Source organism: Pongo pygmaeus, chromosome 10, assembly GCF_028885625.2.
Source record: "Pongo pygmaeus isolate AG05252 chromosome 10, NHGRI_mPonPyg2-v2.0_pri, whole genome shotgun sequence".
Classification (NCBI taxonomy): domain Eukaryota; kingdom Metazoa; phylum Chordata; class Mammalia; order Primates; family Hominidae; genus Pongo; species Pongo pygmaeus.
In genome coordinates, this window is record NC_072383.2 from 105,576,152 (window position 1) to 105,597,217 (window position 21,066).

The 21,066-nt window shown below is 36.3% G+C and overlaps 1 protein-coding gene across 6 annotated transcripts in view; it reads right to left on the reverse strand.

Annotated features, from left to right (window-relative positions):
- The window catches only part of CRY1 (cryptochrome circadian regulator 1), a 102,300-nt gene that overhangs the window by 58,817 nt on the left and 22,417 nt on the right, over positions 1-21,066 (reverse strand). The window lies entirely within an intron of this gene.

Here is a 21,066-nt window from a genome sequence, read left to right on the forward strand (position 1 = left end):
AAGAGAGCATCTTTCTATAAGAAAATAGGAATAATGGAAAGAGAAGAAAAAGCTAGAAAAAATGGAAAGGTAGAGAGAAAAACAATGAGGAGGGCTGGGAAGAAAGATGACAAGGGGAGGGAAGTTTGGAAGAAGGAAGGTAGGACAGGCAGGTAGCTCCAAGAAAGGAAGGGAGAGACAGAATAAGTGATATGATTTGGACATTGTGTCCCCTACAAAGCTCATGTTGAAATGTGATGTCCAGTATTGGAGGTGGGCCTAGGGGGAGCCATTTGGGTCATTGGGGCAGATACCTCATGAATGGGTTGGTGCTATCATCATGATGCGTGAGTTCTCACTCTATTAGTTCACGTAAGATTTGGTTGTTTAAAAGACCCTGGCACCTCCTCCCCTCTCTCTTGCTCCCTCTCTTGTCATGTGATTCTCCTGCTTCCCTTTCACCTTCTGCCACAATTGTAAGTTTCCTGAGGCCCTCAGCAGAAGCAAATGTTAGCAGCAGCTTCCTGTACAGCCTGCAGAAGTGTGTGCCAAAATATCTCTTTTCTTTATAAATTACCTAGTCTGAGATGTTCCCTCATAGCAGCACAAACAGAAATAACACAAAAAGGAAGAAAGGTTGACAGAAAGGACAGATCTTTGTAAGATGGATCTTTGTAAAGATGACAGAGACAGACTAACCAGCCTTGGAAGGACAGACTAACCAGTCTTTGAAAGGACAAATGGGTGTTTGGATGTCAAGTACGAAAGAAGGAGGGGGCAGCATGAAAGAAAGGAAGAGTGGAATGGATGAGAAAGAGCAGGACAGAAAGATTCAGACACTTTGATAAGGAGACTTAACAGGAAGTGGGTATGAGAGCTCTAGAAAAAAGAAAATAATGAAAGAACAACAAAAAAAATCCAATTAAGATAGCCACTAAATATGATGTGGTTTTCAAAAGAAAGGTAGAGAAACATTTTAAAAATTTCAAACAAGAGGGTTATGAACGTATCATGGACTGAAAACAAATTTCAATTACATGCGTTTACACATTTGAAAATAAAAATGTTCCCTAACCATATAGATGTTACATAATTATATGAAAAACATGTTTTATGTAGAGAAAAAAACAAACAAACAGAAACAACAGAACTATTCTTAACTAATCCTGTGAGTCACATTATCTTATTTAGGTAAAAAGTTACATTTAGGCCTGTATTAATTTTTAATACTCTTATAGTCCTACTGCTTTTATGTCCTTTTTATGGTAAAATATTAGTGATCAATAAAACGCAGAAAATTGTATCTGAAGCACTTTCATTCACTCATTCTTTCAATCAACATTTGGGTATTTTCTTGAATTAAAAAAAATCAATAAAGCTTTAAAAATAGATAAATAAGAAGATACAGAATTCCCATCCTTGAAGCCTCCCAAATTTAATGAGAATAAGATATGAATATTATCTATCAAACTGCATTATTAAAGTTCATGGCACAGAGGAGTCAATCTGTCAAGGAAGGTCCATAAAGTTTCATGAAGATAATCTTTGATATGGGCCTTTTAACTATCATAGCATTTCACTTTGTGACAGCAGCATAAAATGATCTGTAATAGAAGTTATATACCTTCTAGAGTTGAATTACACTAGCACAAGTCTATATAACTTATGCCACCATGATTTCAAAAACCACATAGAGGTAATTGTAATCTAAGCCTCCTACTAATTTTTATCTATTTTTAAAGAACACTATATTGTGACTCCAAAGGGGAGGGAAAATCAGCAGATCTACTTGAGGACTTTAGGAGACTTATATAAAATTAAATAAAATCTGTTAGGCATTTGTAAAAGGCAAATTGTCTTAGAACTATATATAATGATTTTCTGCAGTCTAAAAGAAATTTCCCTTCTCAAAAAAATTATTCAAAAATGCTGAAAATTATTCTGATTTTTCTGATCTATGATATAAACTGTAAACAACTATCCCAAGTTTGCACGAGGTTTTTCTAACGGTTACTCGGTAAGAATGATTTTTAAAGAGAAGAAAAAGAAAATCAAGAAGGTCATAAAAGAACCTAGAATTCTATACCCAGTGTAAATAAGGATGGTATCTTCAGACAAACTTGGGAGAGTTTACCATTAGCTGCCTTTTACTATAGAGAATTCTAAAAAATCTAATGTAATTAGATTTGAGACTCTCCTAAAATGACAGTACCTCTTCACCACAAGGGCAGTCCCTTGAATAACACTTTATAATCATTTATTTATTCAACAAATATTTATTGAGAACTTATGTACTAAAGACTGTACTAGATATTAGAAACACACCTGTGATTTTTTAAAGTCAAAATTCCTACAATTTAAAGCTAATATTCTAGAAGGAGAGGGAGTAAAGACAGAATAATACAAAAACAGTAAAGCAAACTGTTCAAATGGTAATAATTGAATAACATAAAGTTAAAGGGGAAACTGGGACTTCAGGGAATAAAGGAATGGAGACTGGTATTTTATATGAAACAAGTCAAGAAAATACTCACTGATAATAGAGTATCTGTGCTGAGACCTGAAGGAAAGTTGGAGAGCAAGCAATGCTGGTAAGGAAACATTTTGTGCAGAGGGAACAGCAGATGTACAACACAGATGAAGAACATGCATGACACTTTAAAAAGAATACTCAAAAAACCAGTGTGGCCACAGCACAGAGAGCGGAAGAGTGGCAAGAGATTATTAGGTTAGAAACTTATCAAGTTCCAATTCACATGACATCTTGTAGACTATGGTAAGGGCTTTGCCTTTTACTCTGAGATATAAGCCACTAGAGATTGATCCTACTTGTGATTATGAAGGATCACGATGGGCTGAAGAGGAAGAAGGAGAGAACCAGAGAATCTGAAGGGAAATTATTCAGTAGTTAATGTGGAAGCATGAGATGGTCCGAACTTGGATACATTTTGAAGGCAGAGCCAATATAATTTAATCAACATGTTTAAAGTAAAAAAAGCAAGGAATAAGAAATGGCAGATTTGAAAAAGAACCAAAGAAAATCTCTATATATGAAAAATATAATGATTGAAATCCAAACTTAACAGATATAGTTAAAAATAACATTTATAGAATAGCTGATAAAAAGACATTTTTAAAAATGAAGTACAGAGAGCCAAAGAGATGGAAAATATGAAGAAGATAAGAAGAGTGCGAAAAATGTCTAACACGTGTACAAATGTATTTTTTTTTTTTGAGACGGAGTTTCACTCTTGTTGCCCAGGCTGGAGTGCAATGGCGCAATCTCGGCTCACCACAACCTCTGCCTCCCGGGTTCAAGCAATTCTCCTGCCTCAGCCTCCTGAGCAGCTGGGATTACAGGCATGTGCCACCACGCCCGACAAATTTTTTGTATTTTTAGTAGAGAGGGAGTTTCTCCATGTTGGTCAGGCTGATCTCAAACTTCCAACCTCAGGTGATTCGCTTGCCTCGGCCTCCCAAAGTGCTGGGATTACAGGCGTGAGCCACAGTGGCCAGCTACGAACCTATTTCTAAAAAGAGAAAATAAAGCAAGGCAAAGCAAGATCTGAAAAAGTAACAGCTGAACAACTTTCAAAGCTGATGAAAGATAGCAACAGACAGGTTTCAAGGAGCCCTGTAAATCCAAGAGAAGTAAATACAAAGAAACTCAGACCGAGATTCATCACTGAAAAACTTCAGAACATGTCAGAGAAAGAGAATATTTAAAATTAGACAAAAAGAAACAAGATATTACCCCCCAAAAAAGTATGAGTGGGAGTGGCAGCTGACTATAACTACATCCCCAACAGGCTCAGAGAAAATCACTGTCAACCTAGAATTCTATATCCAGTGTAAACAAGGCCAGTATCTTCAAACAAACCTGAGAGAGTTTATCATCACCAGTCTTTTTCTATAGAGAATTCTAAAAGATATATCTGAAATAAAAGAAAAATGTTCCCCAGTGGAAGAGCTGAGATGCTAGGAAGAATAAAGAACATTGTAAATGGTAGATATGTGGGTAAATAAATACTGGCCTTATAAAACAATAATAATATATCTTGGTTTTTAAAAACAAAAACAGAGAAATGACCAGAATTAGAATATACCAATCAGAAGAAAGGTAATTAGAGTTTGTGTTTCAAGGGCCTTGAATTATCCAATAAATAGACAAAATTATTGATTAACTTCAGACATTAACCAATGTGCTTCTGGTAATTTCTAAAGTAAACACTAGAAGAATAGCTAAAATAATGTGTAATTATTTTATTAATTAATAATTTATTAAGTCTGATAAATTAATAAATCTAGTTATTAGAAAGAAATGAATGAAATTTAAAACAATAGAATTTAAAAGAATATTAAAAAATAGAACAGGAAGGACAAAAAGAAAACACAAAATAATATGACAAGAAATCCAAATACTTTGGTAATTATAACAAATGTAAACAGACTAATGAAAGGCTTCAATTAATTAAAAACTATCAGACTAAATAAACAAATGTTAATATATGCTATTTACAGGAGACATCTAAAAGACTCCAGAAAGTTTGGAAAAAAAAAAAAAAGGGATACAAAAAAGTTGACCATAAACATACCAAAGAAAGCTGCCATAGCTATATTAATTATAAACATAATGAACTTTAAAGAAATATACTATAAAGTCATGTTCATAATGACTTTAACCAGGTTAAAATCATCTAAATATATACATATTTTACACATATTTATCCACACCTCATAATGATAAAAACAAAAGCCTTCACTTCACCAGGAGGACATATATTTAATTTCAGCATTTCAAATTGTATAAAGTAAAAATGACAGAGCTTCAAATAAAGACAGATCTATGATTAAATTGGGGGGATTTTAACATTCTTCTGATAATAATTGAGATAAGCAGACCAAAAATGAGTACAGAAGATTTGGACAACTTATTAACAACCTTGACCTAATGGAAAAACAAAGAATATCCCATCTAATAACAATGAAGACAGCAGTGTACACATGGAACATTTTTAAAAATTCAGCATATATTGGACCATTTAAAAAAAAGTCTATATAAATTTCAAAGAACTGAAATTATTTACAGCATAGTCTCTGACCTTCACGTATTTATGCTAAAAATTAATACTGAAAAGATAATTAGAAAACTTTGCATGTTTGGAATATAATAAATATTGTAAGTAACAAAGGATATAATTCTAAATAATTCACAGACCAAAGAAAAAATCATAACGAAATTTAGAAAATATTTTGAACTGAATAATGAAAATACCACATTAAAGAGAATGAGGAATAAAACTACAGTAGCAATTAGAGGGATATTTACACACCTAAATAATTGTGTCAGATAAAAAGGAAAGGCTAAAAATAGCCTAAGAATTCAGCCTATTAAATTGAATAGGCTAAACAGGGTATTCAATAGGCTAACTCCATTTCAATAAGTTAGCGTAAAAAAAAGCAGAACAAAGAAATAAAATTAACACATTCTGAAATAAAAAAGAAACCTACCATAGGGAAGGCAAATAAAGTTGGTTTTCTGAAAAGACAATGAAACTAACCAACCTCTGATGAAATGTATCAGGACAAAAGGTAGGAGACAAATAAGCAATATCAAAAATGAAAAGGTTTGGGTGTAATTGCTCACACCTGTAATCCCAGCACTTTGGGAGACTGAGGCAGGAGAATGGCTTGAGTGTAGGAGACAGAGCAAGACCCCGTCTCAAAAAAAAAAAAAAAGAATGAAAGACAAGGGCAAAATAACCATAGATACTACATATATTTATATCAAACAAGAATAAAGCTAAATGGGTTTCAATTTCAAGTAACAGCTTAGGTTATTTAGATCAATCTAATTGGTCTAAACAAACAAAAATACTGGTTAAGATATATAAAATATCTCCCTAAAGAGTTGGCAAGACAATAAGGAATTCCCAAACCAAAAGCTAAGTCGAATATATAATCAGTTTTTGCCCTAAGAACATTTGCTAATAATCCCAGAGAACCTCAATAGTAGTTTTGACAGCCTCATGGTAGAAGAAGGACAGAAATTAAAGCCTAGAACCAGCTCAAGACAGACAGTCTAAGATACCCCAAAACATTAAGCCAAGATGCCTAGACATCGTTAGGGAAGTGGTGAACCAGAAACAAAATCCTCCTCCACACCTTTTGTGAGGTTGCCTTGGCACTCAGCAGAAAAAGATGGAAAATATAAATAAAAAGTAAACAATTTATAGGCCGTAAGCACTGGCCAGCCCTTGGGTGGATTTTCATCAGAGGGGCACAAGAAATCTCAAACAATAAATTTAAAGTGCCCTGGAGTGGTAATGACTCGAAAGCCATTAAGAAGTAAGCTCAAATTCTAAAGCAAGCTTGTCCAACCTGTGGCCCACGGGCTGCATGTGGCCCAGGTCGGCTTTGAATGTGGCCCAACACAATTTTGTAAACTTTCTCAAAACATTATGAGATTTATGCACGGACCCTTTTTTTTTTTTTTAAGCTCATCAGCTATCATTAATGTTAGTTTATTTTATGTGTAGCCTATGACAATTCTTCCAATGTGGCCCAGGGAAGCCAAAAGATTGTTCTAGAGAAAGACAACCTTATCAAAGGTCTCAGGAAGTTCCCACAAATAATCTTTCAAAAAATGAGAAAAATCTTCAAAGCAGCTAGAGGATAGGAGTAGATGACAAATTACCTTCAAAGGAGAAACAGTTTCCAACAGCAATAAAGGTAACCAAAAGACAACAGAATATTTCCAATAAGCTGGTAACAAACCCAGAAACCTAAAATTCTATATTCATGAAGATATCTTTCAAGAATTAAGACAAACATATAGACATTTTGATAAAAGATGAAAGAGTCTGTCTTCAAAAGATGTCACTAAAAAAAATTCTAAATGATATATTTTAGGCAGAAGTAAAGTGATTACAGATGATTGTCTAGTATGTAAGAAATATGTAAAGCTATCATGTAACAATAAAAAAAGAGAAAAAACTAAGAGAAATGAAAGTCACTGCATTAGATGCCTTCTAAGTGCTTACAATACAGAAGGGGAAATAGTTACATAAGCACCATAATATACTGCAGTAAGTATTGTACAATACTTAGTCATACTTTTGTTATCAAGATTGAAAAATCTACACAGACTAAACAATGAAAATGGTATAAAGAAAGCCCAATAAATGCCAAGTAGAAAGATTTATGGAGTGCCTGTCACTTAATAGGCATAAATAATAATCAGTAAATAATGGGTTGGCAAATCAGGAGGCAATATGGCACAGGAATTTAAAAAGATAAAGCCCTGCCTACCCACTCGTGAATGAGTAAAACGAGTGAAAACTAAGATCAGGAGTGAGGGAATAGAAGAATGCCTCTTTCTTTCTCTCCAAAGTTTGCTCACAAACACACATTTCAAAGATGAGAGGACTGGCATATAATTGAGTAAAACTGCAAAAACAAACAAAAGCCTTTAAGAAGTTTCAGCTTAGCTGGGTGTGGATGTATGTGCCTGTACTCCTAGCTACTTGGGAGGCTGAGGTGGGAGGATCACCTGAGTCCAGGAGCTGGGGGCCACAATGGACTATCATCATGCCACTGTACTCCAGCCTGGGTGACAGAGCAAGACCCTGTCTCTATAAGAATGAATAAATAAACGAAAAAATAAGAATAAGTTAATTGAGGTTAGGACTGGTGGCTCACACCTGTAACTGCAACACTTTGGAAGGCTGAGTCAAGAGAACTGATTGAGGCCAGGAGTTCAAGACCAGCCTGGGCAACACAGTGAGACGCCGTCTCTCCAAAAAAACAACAACAAAAATTAGCTAGGCATGGTGGCATGTGCCTTTGGTCCCAGTTGCTCAAGAGGCTGAGGCCACTTGAGCCCAGGAGTTTGAGGCTGTAGTAAGCCATGATCACAAAACTGCACTCCAGCCTGGGCAACAGATCAAGGCCCTGTCTCAAAAACAAATAAACAAACAAATATATAAAGTGTCAGGAATGTTCAAACTGAGGTTTAAAAAAAAGTTAAAGATGAGAATACAACTCCTTTTAAAATTCATGCTCATGGCAAGAAAATTAACAAAGAGAATACAAGCCTATAACTCAGAATAATATAATATTAATAAATGACAGAGAGAATGCAGAACGTCCTCTTCCACTAGCACCTGGTAAATACATACACACAGACACAGATGCACACACACACACTCACACGCTTCAATAAGAAACTTTAAATAGGAGTGTACAAACCTAAAGAGAGAACAGAAGTCCAAGATAAACCTCTTGGCAAGAGTAACATAACACCACAGACACAATGAATGAGCTCAAGTTGAGAAAATAGTTACACGACTGGAGATGAGAAAACAAGTTGGATTTTTAAAGGTGGCTATCAGTGGGGAAAATTCCTTACCAGCCAGTAAGTGTGCTTACTTTCCTCAGGAAAGTAACAGAAAGGGTTATCAAACAAAGTTTAGAAGTACTTAGAAAACAGAGCTTGTTCTAAAATAAAAAACCGAATTACTAATAAGGTCATGTCAAAATAACCTCTTTTCACTTTCTGATTATTAGACTGGCAATAACATATGACAATAGTATATGGCAAAGTAAATGATGCTTTTTGTGAAGACAGAAAATTCTGAATTGTTGATAAGATTTTTAACTGGATGAATTGTAGCCAATAAAGTATTGTTGAATGAATAAATACCTGGAATAAGGATTCTAATATCAATGAGCCTATCATGAGGTTTTCTGTACCCATACATCTCTTGACAATTTCATAATTATTTTCAATTATACAAAAAAGCTAGAAGGATTTGGAATCTAATCAATCATGTTTTATATTAAGACACTGTAAGCACAGATATGGCCTAGGGCAAGTGGTTTAATCTCACTGGACCTATTTCCTCATCTAATAAGTGGACGAAATCAGTGACATTCAAACTTTCTGGCAGTCACTCATATTAATAGTAAGAAAAATGATCTAGTGCAACTAACATGTATGTGTTTGGTGTATGTAACTAAAACAGAAGTTTCATAAAACAGAATGCCCTTATGACATAATGTGCCTAATATTTTCTAGTCTATTTCATTATTTTTAATGTAAGTTACAACCCCCCAAATTGATATCATAACCAAAAATGGGACATGAATAGAGATTTTGTTTATTTTTCTGAAACAGGGTCTTGTTCTATTGCCCAGGCTGGAGTGCCGTAGCATGATCACAGCTCACTGCAGCCTCAATCTCCCTGGCTCAAGTGGCCCTTCTGCCTCAGCCTCCTGAGTACTGAAACTAGTGGGCACCACCATACTTGGCTAATTTTTTTTCCGATTTTTTAGTAGAGATGAAGTCTCGCTATATTGCCCAGGCTGGTCTTGAACTCATGGCCTCAAGCAATCCTCCTACTTCAGCCTCCCAAAGTGTTGAGATTACAGGCATGAGCCACCATGCCTGATCATGAATAGAGGTTTGAAAAAATAACGGACAAGACTTCTAAAGTCATCTATATACAGCTGTACAATTTAATAAATAGTTCTCTAATTTAGATATCAAACAAAATGCATGATATCAAACCAGTAGATGATGTATACTATATCAACATAAATAGTAATGATGACCTCGCAGTGACAGAACTCAGAATTATACCAAACAACTGAACACTGGGTTGAAAACAAAATGAATCTACAGAGGTAAGGCTCTGCATTTAGGTTCAGAAATCCTCTCAACAAAGCCAGGCAGCAGGTCAAATGAACAAGACCTGCAGGCTTTAGTTAACTTCAAGCCTATTATGTGATCTCAATGTAATTCACCAATTTATTGTCATCTATAAATAATACTGTTTTTAATAAATATGTGTGATATAAATAAATATTTTGGTACTATGCAGATCAAAGGTAATCTGAGATCAAATTTAATCTGGATCAGAGTGATCAGATGTAGTCCCCATCCTTTTTATTACATGTAACATAAAAGAACAAAATATTGATATTATATGCATTAATATACATTTTACTGAGTATAATTTCCCAGATATAGTATGCTAAGTATTTTTCTTTATCTCATTTAATACTCAAACAATTCTATGAGATATGTGGTGCTATAGTGTGAATGTGTTCCCCAAAAAGCACATGTTAGAAACTTAATCCCCAATGCAACAACGTTCTGAAGTGGAACCTTTAAGATGTGATGAGGCCAGGAGGGCTCTATTTCATTAATGCCATTATCACAGAAGTGGGTTCTTCATCTTAGGACAAGTTCAGCCTCCTATTGCTCTCTCTCTCTTGCCCTCTCTTTGCTCTTCTGCCACAGGATGATGGGGCAAGAAGGCCCTATCAAATGCGAGCCCCTTCATCTTGGGACTTTCCAACCTCCAAACCCATGAGCAATATATTTTTGTTCATTAAAAATTACCCAGTCTTTGGTACTGTGTTATAGCAGCACACAACAGACTAAGATAGTATTATTTCCATTTAAAAATAAAGAAACAATCTTAGAAAAGTTAAATATCCTACCCAGGTCACACATGTTGTTAGTGGGTAAATGCTGAAACCAGGAACTGAACGCAGGTCTTTCTGAAGAGAAACTATGACCTTTTAACTCTTTTTTAAAAAAATTTGAGCCGGGTGTGGGGGCTCATGCCTGTAATCCCAGCCGAGGTGGGCGGATCACGAGGTCAGGAGATGGGTACCATCCTGGCTAACACAGTGAAACCCCGTCTCTACTAAAAATACAAAAAATTAGCCAGATGTGGTGGCAGGCGCCTGTAGTCCCAGCTACTCGGGAGGGTGAGGCAGGAGAATGGCGTGAACCTGGGAGGCGCAAGTTGTTGTGAGCTGAGATTGCGCCACTGCACTCCAGCCTGGGTGACACGGTGAGACTCTGTCTCAAAAAACAAAAAACAAACAAACAAAAAAAATTATTTCTCTTTACTGAGATTCCCAAAAAGCTGGAAGTCTGTGTTTATTAAACTCCTATTTCTTATCAAACTTTTATTAAAAAGTTCATTAAAGGATCTATGGCTATAACAACTATTTAACATATATGTGGACCACTAAATTCAGGTAAATTAATAGAAAATCTATTAAAATGTTTAATACAATATAAACATATTTTAATTAATAATAACAATGATCGTTTTCTACCACAATATTTTACCAGTGTCTCTTTACCTTAATTAGTGATGGCTCACTACTACAAGCACTCAGAAGTTAATTCAGTGAACCCTAAAAAAGCTGACAGCCGAATGCTTCAATTCAGGAAATGGTAATAAACTGATTCCTAATACATTATTATTATTTATTTTATTTTTTTGAGATGGAGTCTCACTCTGTTGTCCAGGTTAGAGTACAGAGTTCAGTGGCGTGATCTTAGCTCACTGCAACCTCTGCCTCCCAGGTTCAAGCAATTCTCCTGCCTCAGCCTCCTGGGTAGATGGGATTACAGGCATCCACCACCACGCCCGGCTAATGTTTTTGTCTTTTTAGTAGAGATGGGGTTTCACCATGTTGGCCAGGCTGGTCTTGAACTCCTGACCTCAAGTGATCCACCCACCTCAGCCTCCCAAAGTGCTAGGATCACAGGCATGAGCCACTGCGCCTGGCCCCTAATACGTTCTTTAGTTGCATTTGGACTTGGAAAATATTTCTTCAAATCCTATTTCAATACACAAAAATACACATTTTTCTTACCATATCCACTAGCATATCACTAATTTCTTTCTCTAAACAAGTGATCAAAATTATCCAGTGCTGGGAAGGAGTTAAACTTTACCATCACAGTTCAATCTTTAGAAATCCTATTATCTACACAGGCACAGTGGTGTAGTCCCAGCTACTTGGGAGGCTGAGGCATGAGAACTCCTTGAACCCTGGAAGTGGAGGCGGATGCAGTGAGCCAAGGTTGTGCCACTGCACTCCAGCCTGGACAACAGAGCAAGACCGTCTCAAAAAAAAAAAAAAAAAAAAAAAGAAAAGAAACCCTATTATCTTATCCTCAACATTCAACATTAAAAATCCTATTTTGGCTCTATTCAAGAAACTAAAAAGTCACAGAAGTAACTTTTTATTGACATCGTATTATGAAGAAATGTTTTCATCTCATCCTATATTTCAAAAACTTACATGAGCACCTTTTGTTTTTATAATATACTTCAGAATTGGAAACCAAAGTCTTGACTCTAGATATTTTCAGGAAGATGAAACAATTTTCACTTGATTATTATAGTTTTAATTATATTCATAATTTGTATTACATTCAACAATTAATCATGATTAGGAAGCAAAATGTTGACTACCAACTCTTTTTTCTGAATAAAACAATGTCAGCAATTACATTACAGTACAAGTTATTTTATTCTACTATCACTTAAAACTTAGTTTTTCCTTGATGCTCAAAGCTAGTACTGTGTCAGCGCCGACATAATCCATATTTTCCAGTCTAAAAAAAGTCACAAAAGAATCATTAAACTAAAAATTTCTTCTCCTGGTTTTTCTGTGATAAAATAGTAAGTTATCTTGCAGATCTTCCTTATACATACACCATAGAAGTACAAATACCTCATTTCTACAATGCATACTGGGAGTTGCATTCAAACAAAAGGAAATATATATTCAAGCCAGTATTTAACAGTACTGACTCTTCTACATTGTATGCCATGAATATAGGATTATCCATAATATCATACGATAAAAGAATATTGTCAAATAGCTTATTCTGCCTCTTCTTCCAGAACAGTCCAGTCAATAGCTTCATAAGTGAATTTCAGTCTTTTTGGCAATATTTCCCTACTTCCTAAAACATTCATTAATCATTAAGTTTTTCTCAATTCAAAACTTGACTATCATTTACTTCTCTGACATTTGCTATACTAGGATACTGTGTATATAAGGTAGTATTGGATTTTATACAAAATTTTATTTATTTTTAAGTTAAAAATATGTGTTTCATGGTGTTCTCTTTATTTCCCAGTTTGTGAACTCAATTTTAGAAACAAAACTGTGCCAGCAGTGAGGAAGATCTTGGATTAAGAAGACTCAAGAGACCATTTTGGAGTCTTAATATTCTAGGCAAGAAAAGCATTGTACACAAATGGAAGATTTAAAGCTATTTTAGAGGTGGAAACCAATAGGATTTTTACGTCCAAGAAGAGGAGGAAACTTCAAAAATGGCACTAAGTTTCTAGCTTAGGAGCTGAGAGGATACGCTATTAATTAAGAAATAAATTTGGTTTTAAATATCCTTGGTTGAGTTGTCAATTACCTGACAAATAGATAAAAAGGACTGGAACTCAGGAGAATTAGGGATTTCTAATATATGAGTTCTTTTGCTTTTGTTTCCCTGCCTCACCACTTAAAGCTATGTAAAGTTTTTCAATGCTGGCATGGAGATTAAAGGGAAAGAAAATGCAACAGGCTAGAGGGCATATATGTTAGAGGGTAATCTAGGCCATGTGGTAAATGCAATATATAACCCAGCTGGGTCATAGTTTTTGTCTTTTTGTTTTTTGAGACAGAGTCTCGCTCTTGTTGCCCAGGCTGGAGTGCAGCGGTGCGATCTCGGCTCACTGCAACCTCCGCCTCCTGGATTCAAGTGATTCTCCTGCCTCAGCCTCCTGAGTAGCTGGGATTACAGGCATGCACCACCACGCCCAGCTAATTTTTGTACTTTTAGTAGATACAGGGTTTTGCCATGTTGGCCAGGCTGGTCTCGAATCCCTGAACACATGTGATCCACCCGCCTCAGCCTCCCAAAGTGCTGGGATTACAGGCATGAGCCACTGCGTCCAGCTGGGTCACAGTTCTTAATCAGGGCTCATTATACTCATACTGGGGTTGGGGGGACAGGTGTTTGCAAAATAAATCTCCTAAGCGCCACCCTGGATATTACTTCTTTGATAGATCTGGGGTAGAAACTGAGAGTATACTTTTTTTTTTAAGTTCCCTGAATGGATTGACTCAAAGAGGGTTATGAGAGAACTTTCTGTAATTATAGAAATATTCTATTATGACCGGGATGGAATACTATTCGGCCTTTAAAAAGCAGAAAATTCTGTCATTTGTGATGTGAATGCACGTAGAGACATTATGCTAAGTGATATAAACTAGGCAAAGAGAGACAATATCCAGAATACATAAAGAACTCTCAAAACTCAGTAATAAGAAAATAATCAACCCAATAAAAAATTAGCAAAAGATTAGAGTAACACACTTCACCAAAGATATATAGATGGAAAATAAGTACATTAAAACAGACAACAACAAAATGCAAATTAAAACCACAATGAGATGCCACTACATACTTATTAGAATGGGAAAGAACAAACCTGACAAAACCAAATGTTGACAAGTATGAGGAGCAGCTGGTCTCATATATAGTCAGTGAGAATGCAAAATGGTATAGCCACTTTGGAAAACAGTTTGGCAGTCTTCAATAAAGTTAAAACAGAAGACAAAAATCATCAACAGTGGAAGCACATAAAAAGACCACAAATCTAAGAAAACTGAAAATCAAAATACAGAATAACTTAGAAATAGAAATGGGCAGAATCCACACAATATTGCCAAATAACTATGACATGTAGGTGTTTGTAGGAGATCACAATAATTTGAAAGAAAAACAGTGAAATGACGGAAACCACAAAAAGACAGGAGAGTCAAAACCAATCTAACTTAATTAGTAAACTTCAAACAGTAAACACAACAAATGGAATAGAAAAAGTAATCACAAATATGTTAGAAGAAAAATAATCCCACCAGATTATCATGCTAATGGAGCAACAGACATTCTCTAACTAAAAGAACTTGAGGGAGGGGCAAAAGCTGGACAATGATATCAAGCCAAACAACAGATAAATGGAGATAAAAGGACTGCTGATAAGTTCTGAATTTATTTAGGAGTAAAAATGGGCTGGGCATGGTGGCTCACACCATTTTCCCAGCACTTAGAGAGGCCAAGAGGGGTGGATCACTTGAGGTCAGGAGTTCAACACCAGCCTAACTAAAATGGTGAAACCCCATCTCTACTAAAAATACAAAAATCAGTCAGGCATGGTGGCACACGTCTGCAATTCCAGCTACTCAGGAATGAGGCACGGGAATTGCTTAAACTCGGGAGGCAGAGGTTGCAGTGAGCTGAGATCATGCCACTGCACTCCAAGCCTGGGCGACAGAGTGAGACTGTCTGAAAAAAAAGGAGTAAAGGCCGGGCATGGTGGCTCACACCTGTAATCCCAGCACTTTGGGAAGCCAAGGCGGGCGGAAAACCTGAGGTCAGGAGTTTGAGGCCAGCCTGGCTAACACGGTGAAACCTTGTTTCTACTAAAAATACAAAAAAATTAACCAGGCGTGGTGGCGCACGCCTGTAATCCCAGCTACTCGGGAGACTGAGGCAGGAGAATCACTTGAACCCTGGAGGTGGAGGTTGCAGTGAGCTGAGATCGCGCCATTGCACTCCAGCCTGGGTGACAAGAGTGAAACTCTGTTTCAAAAAAAAAAGAGTAAAAATCACTGGGAATTTTGGTGTATAGAATAAAATAAAACAGAACTATTAGTAAGAATAATCTGGCACTGGTGGTAGAAAGAAATACAGTATGTTAAATGATCCATACCATGAAAGATAAGGAAATGGACGTTGTCCAAAATGAGACACTTATTCCTAACATTTCATATTTTCATAAATGGAAGCAATTTCTACTTCACAACCAAGATGAAAAAGTAAAAGGAACATCTTCAATTTATCTCTGCCTCTGCATTAAAAAACAAGGAAGTACATATGCTCAACCCAGCCCTACGGGATGTAGTTTCTATTCTCCCATGCAGTAAAATTATAGAGGCATTATCCACTCCTGCTGTGGCTGACCAGCACAGTCGATGACTATGTTGCTAAATAAGTCTAATTCAAAAATAAAGTATCATAAGGCTCATTCTGACTACACAGTCGTACAACCTAGTTTTTACTAGGAATAAAGTGAATATTATTTCTGACAGTACAACCCTCCTTTGTGTGTGTGCATCTCTCCTTTGATTAGTCCAAAACTGGGAAAGTGAAGATTATTGCCCATCCCCCAACACCAACTTTACAGTTCAGTAAAATCATAATTCTAAAATAATTTTTAAAAGTTTATCATAAGTTTAGCTATTCTTACATTTTACTTCCTTGTTATATTCAAGTAAATTTAATTCTTTTTATTTTAAAATGGTGTATATAATATGATCCCATCTTCATTTCTCTATATCCATTCATCCTTTTATCTTTAAATGTGCGTAGAGAGACCCAGAATGATTTACATAATGTTTAAGATGGTTATTTCTAGATGGTAGATTAAGTTTTTTTTTTTTTTTTAAGACAGGGTCTCACTTTGACACCCAGGCTGGAGTGCAGTGGCACGATCTCAGCTCACTGCAGCCTCGACCTCCCAGGTCCAACTGATCCCCCTGCCTCAGCTCCCCAAGTAACACAGGCTACATGGGACTACAGACATGTGCCACCACATCTGGCTAATTTTTGTATTTTTTGTTGAGATGGGGTTTCACCATGTTGCCCAGGCTGGTCTTGAACTCCTGAGCTCAACATCCACCCGCCTTGGCCTCCCAAATTGCTAGGATTACAGGCGTGCACCACTGTGCCTGGCTTAGATTAATTTTGTTGTTGTTGCTGTTGTTTGTTTTGTTTTTGCTTTTTCAAGACAGAGTCTTGCTCTGTTGCCCAGGCTGGATGGAGTACAGTGGCACTGGAGATCATGGCTCACCACACCCTCGACCTCACATGCTCAAGTGATCCTCCTCCCACCTCAGCTTCCTGAGTAGCTGCGACTACAAGCACATGTCACCACACCCAGCTAATTTTATTTATGTATTTGTTTGTTGGAAGAGACTGAGTCTCACTATCTTGCCCAGGCTGGTCTTAAACTCCTGGGCTCAAGCAATCCTCCCACCTTGGTCTCTCAAAAGGACTCAATAAAAGAAATAGGAAATAGTCTACAGAAGCGTTTGTAAACTATGGCCCCTGGGACAAATCTGACCTGTGGCCTGTTTTTGTATAGCCCACAAGAAAGGCTTTTAATTTTTAAAGGGCTGCATAAAAAAAGAAGACTATGAGACAGAGACCCTATGTATGTGTGGCTCACAAAGCTGAAAATATTAACTGTCTAACTCTTCAAGAAAGTTGCCAGCCCTTACTTAGTCTATACTATCGACTCTATATTGACAAAAGGTACAATCTACTGTAACTCATAATTCACTGATATAGAACAGAATTTTATATATTAAGGAAATCAAATTTTATCACACAGACTCCCTTTTATCCCTTGGGATGTTGTCTTTAGATGCTGACATGGTGATATCGGCATGCACAACTTTTATGATTATCTAAAGTTCCCAATCTTTTCTTTTTGATTTTAGGATTGCATGTTAGGAAGACTTTTCTCTTTTCAAAGGCAAAAAAACAAAAAAAAACAAAAAAAACCCAAAAACTTCCTTAGTTTTCTTCTACTACTTTTATAGTTTCGTTTTTCACATTTTAAGTCTGCAACATCTGGAAAAGAGGCCCTTCCATGACTAGCAGTAAATAACAATCTATACAGAAAGATACCAGACTGCAGATTAATGGGGGGAAGAAGGTGTTGGAAAAGTGTAGGGGAGAGGAGAAGGAAGACAATGAGCAGGAGTCTGTGACAAGGCTGAAATCTTGAAACTGACTGAATGATAATTTATAGGTTTCCTTCCTTCTCTCACTAGAAAGCTTCAAACTGTACTCTTTGTTGAACCCTTGAGAGATGTTCTCAACCGAGGATGTTCCATGGGCCATAAGGCAGTCAGTTCCTAACTATTCCATAAGAACAAGAGCTTCAGTAGAGAAAAAGATCCAATCATCATTCTCTTTGTATCTGAATTTATCTCTAGATTGTTGTATTTCTCTTTGTTGCTATTATACACAGAATTTTTCTTCCTGTTATATTTGCTAACTGGTTGCTTATATGTAGCAAGGGGCCAGCCAACTATGGGGTCAAGTCAGCTCACTGCCTTCTTTGTAAATAAAGTGTTACTGGAACACAGACATCCTAATTAGTTTCATGCTACAATAGGAGAGGTGGGTAGCTGAGAGAGAGATCATATGGCCTGAAAAACCTAAAATATTTATCATCTGGCCCTTTACATTAAAAGTTTGCCAATCTCTGATATATAGGGAAACTATTTGATTACAATTTTTTGAGGTAAAATTGTAATACATATAATACAAAATTAATAATTTTTTTTTTCTCTGAGACAGTGTCTCACTCTTTTGCCCAGGCTAGAGTGCAGTGCCATGATCTTGGCTAACTGCAATCTCCGCCTCCTTGGTTTAAGCAATTCCTGCCTCAGCCTCCTGAGTAGCTGGGACTACAGGCATGTGCCACCACGCCCAGCTAAGTTTTGTATTTTTTTTGTAGAGACAGGGTTTCACCATGTTGGCCAGGCTGGTCTCAAACTCCTGACCTCAAGTGATCCACCCTTGTCAGCCTCCCAAAGTGCTGAGATTATAAGCATGAGCCACCGCACTCAGCCCAAAATTAATAATGTTAAAATGTACAATTCAGTGGCATATAGTACATTGATAATGCTTTGTGACTATCACCTCTATCTAGTTCCAAAACATTTGTATCACAAATGGAAACCCTGTACTGATTACCTTGTACCCATTAAGCAATCACTCTCTATTTTTTCCCCTGCCCCGAGCTACCACTAATTTGCTTTCTGTTTCTATGAATTCACCTGTTCTGGATGTTTCATATAAACGGAATCATATAACATGTGATCTTTGGTGTCTGGTTTCTTTCACTTAGAATGTGTTTGACACCCATGTTGTAGTATCTCATTTCTTTTTATGGTTCCATCATGTGAACAGACCACATTTTGTTTATCCATTCATCAGTGGACAGACATTTAGGTTGTTTCCACATTTTGGTGATTGTGAATAGTGCTGCTATGGACATTCACATACAAGTTTTTGTTAGAATGCCTGCTTTAAATTCTTTTGGAATTCTACGAGTGATATTGCTGGTAATTCTATGTTTAACTTTGTGTGGAACTGCCAAATTTTTCTACAGCAGCTGTACTATTTTATTCTCTCACCAGCAATGTACAAGGGTTCCAATTTCTCCACACCCTCACCAACAATTACTTTCCTTTTTAAAAAATTTTTTTTTTTTTTGAGATGGAGTCTTGCTCTGTCGCCCAGGCTGGAGTGCAGTGGTGCAATCTTGGCTCACTGCAAGCTGCACCTCCCAGGTTCACGCCATTCTCCTGCCTTAGCCTCCCGAGTAGCTGGGACTACAGGCGCCCGCCACCACGCCCGGATAATTTTTTGTATAAAATTTTTTTAATAATAGTCATCTTGGTGCATATGAAGTGGTATTGCAGTGGTTTTGTTTTGCATTTTCCTAATGACTAATGGTGTTGAACATCTTTTCAGGTGCCTGTAGCCATTGTTTGTTATATATATATATATATATATATATATATATATATATATATATATATATATATATACTTTAAACTTCGATGAATAAAACTGAAAAGACAGCACATCAACAGAAAAATGAACAAGACAATTAAAAGGTAATTTATAGAAAGAAAAACCTCCAAAACTAATATGTATAAGAAATGTTCAAATTTAGTAACTAGAAAAGTACAAATTAAAAGAATCAAACCTCAGTTTATGCTTTTTAGATCAGTAAAGTTTATAAAGCTGGATAATTTTTAAATGTTGGGACATAAGGATATGAGAAGACTCATGCATTGTTAGTGGGAATATAGACTTGTTCAGCTACTGTGAATAGCAATCTGCCATTTCTTAGTCAAACTACATATGGGGCTAACCTATGTCCCAGCAATTCTATTCATTTGTATATGCACTCCAAACAAATACTTAACACAGAGTCATGTGCAAGGATGTTCACTGCAAAACAATTTGTGGTGTCAGGAAACTAGAAGTAAACAGGTAGCTATCACTAAGATAACAGATATAATATGGTAAAGGTCTCACAGAGCATTATACAGCTGTTAGAAGCAATGGATTAGCAGTATCAACATGAGTACATCTTAGACATTTAGTGCTTGTGGGAAAAAAACAGAATAAGAAATACAACACGATAGCATTTATGTAAGTTAAAAATAAATGCACATAAAACAATATCTGTTTTGCATGAACACATAGTTACAAAAAGATAAATATATTAGAATATAACCACAATGTATACTGTATAACAATGTATTTATGTATGGGAGAAGGGAAATTCAAATAGGAATAAAGGAGGCTAAAGAAAGAAAACAAGGAAGAGACCTTACATAAACCTGTGATGATAATGTCTTAAACTAATTCTCTGCACCTAAGGCTAATAAAAATTCTATCTAGCCACATCACTGGATTCTCTTATTTTTATTTATTTATTTATTTATTTTTTTGAGATGGAGTCTCGCTCTGTCGCCCAGGCTGGAGTGCAGTGGTGTGATCTTGGCTCACTGCAAGCTCTGCCTCCCGGGTTCACACCATTCTCCTGCCTCAGCCTCCTGAGTAGCTGGCACTACAGGCACCTGCCACCATGCCCGGCTAATTTTTTGTATTTTTGTTTTTTTTTTTTTTTTTTAGTAGAGACACGGTTTCACCATGCTAACCAGGATGATCTCGATCTCCTGACCTGGTGATCCGCCTGCCTTGGCCTCCCAAAGTGCTGGGATTACAGGCGTGAGCCATCACACCCGGCCTGGATTCTCTTATTATTAATAGTACCTTTTCAGTTGATTCTCCTAGATATTTTGGGATATAATAATATTGTCCTAAAAACAGCAATAAATTTTACTTCCTCTTCCATTTTTATAGCTTTTATACTGCATTAGTTAGTACCTCTGGCACAATAAGTAATAGTGATGACAGCCAGCATTTGTATCTTGCTCCAGACTTTGTAGAACTTCTAAATTTTACCCGTTAAGCATGATGCTGACTTTTGAGCTGATTTGGTAGCCTTCTATTTCTGGTTTAGTAGTAAATTTTATTAGGAATAAATATTGAACTTTATCAAAAGTATTTTCAGCATCTATGGAGGTGATCATATAATT